The 1,682-nt window shown below is 42.4% G+C and overlaps 1 protein-coding gene across 5 annotated transcripts in view; it reads left to right on the forward strand.

Annotated features, from left to right (window-relative positions):
• celsr1a (cadherin EGF LAG seven-pass G-type receptor 1a) overlaps positions 1–1,682 on the forward strand; it is a 110,187-nt gene that overhangs the window by 41,467 nt on the left and 67,038 nt on the right. The window lies entirely within an intron of this gene.

Genomic DNA, 1,682 nt, shown 5'->3' on the forward strand with positions numbered 1-1,682 from the left:
AACCTGTTAACATACTCACACTGTGGGGACTCGGCTATCCTTGTGGGGACCAGAAGCTAGTCCCCACAAGGAAATCACTGACTTTTAGGGTGGCAACATGGTTTAAGGTTAAGGTTAGGTATTAGGGTCAGGGTTAGGTGTTAGGCAAGTAGTGGTTATGGTTAAGGTTAGGATAAGTCTACAGGAAATGAATGTAAGCCAATGTAAAGTCCCCACAAGGAATGAAAACACAGCGCGCGTGCATGCGTGTGCGTGCGTGTGTGTGCGTGATGGCATCCTTACACACAAAAATTTCTTTCCCATGGCGTCCACCCTTTCCATGGTTCAGCCCATCCTCTGCATGATGGCAGCTGGATGGATCTATAAATAACATTGACTGGGTAAGGGGAACAAACAACTATCTGTAAAAGTGTGACAAGACTAAAATATTCATCCTTTTATTAATTGTTTGTGTTGTGGTGACATGTTTCACTGTTAAGGTTATCATTGGCACCACATCACTGCAAAATCCAGTGCGTCTCAATTAGATTTTTTTTAACACTGTCCTTGCCTTTCTGTGGCTTTGTGATCTTTTCATCATGGTCCACCTTTTCTGGATCCAGTGCTCCACGGTGTCTTTGCTGTTCTTCCCACTGTCGGAAGCTCCTAGTTTATAGAACTTTGACTGTATCAGATAATGTGCTATGGTTTATTTTGTCAAAAAATAGTTTAGCTTGTTTGTAGAATAGGTGATGACATCTCATGTTAGTCAGCATGCAAAAGCCAGTTCAGTGAGCACTGCTTTCAGTATTTACAGTAGTTTGTGTGTGTGGTTGTGAGAATGTATAGTTAGTCCCTGTGGTAACAGATTATGTCAGGATGTACTTCGTTACACACTCATTCGATGTGACTTTATACAACTGATGTAATGTTTTGATTAAATTTGTGTCTTTGTGTATGTCTGTGAGGAAAAAATGAGCATGACCCAAAATAGCATTTTATCCACTAAATCATAATTGCATATATTGTACAGTATAACTTTCCACAGTGCAAGTTCAGCCAGGTTACGTGTATTTGTATATGTGTGTGTAAAACATCATCTGACAAGTCTCTGGTGGCAAGTGGGATAAAAGTGCATTTCCAGACACCGAAGGAGAGACGAGTATTGAGTCCTGTGGACAAAAATATGCAAGAGGCAACAGATCTTTTATCTGTTAGCACTAAGATGAATGAGCACCTCTGTTCCTCCACATTACGGCAGCCCAGTACCCCACAGCTGCTGCTTAATGTCACTGTCCTGCAGAGTGAGTTGTTCATGTGTGTCTGCATTTGTAGATGTGGTTTTTGTCCCTCTGTTAACATCCTTGCACGTTAGTTTACTGTATGTTCCTATAGCCATGATTCAGCAGTTAGTCAGGTCAGTTATTCATTCTGGGACAGTTGGAGTTGACCTCCACTGTAGTTGGCATTTAGCTTGAGGCTCGCTAAATGAGCCAGCCTGTGCACATACCCTGTTTTGATTGACTGTGCATCTGCGTTTGTGTGGGGAGAGTTTAGGGTCCTGAGAAATGACCTTGTGTCTGAGAGTGACAGGGCACCTGTGGTCAAAGCTCATCATGGCTTGTTCAACCCTAGACCTGTATGTTCAGATATACCACACTCAAGTGCTCAGTATGTTGCATAAAAACTGTGCAATCTGACCC

The sequence above is a fragment of the Monopterus albus genome, unplaced genomic scaffold (genome assembly GCF_001952655.1).
Source record: "Monopterus albus unplaced genomic scaffold, M_albus_1.0 scaffold51.1, whole genome shotgun sequence".
Classification (NCBI taxonomy): Eukaryota; Metazoa; Chordata; class Actinopteri; order Synbranchiformes; family Synbranchidae; genus Monopterus; species Monopterus albus.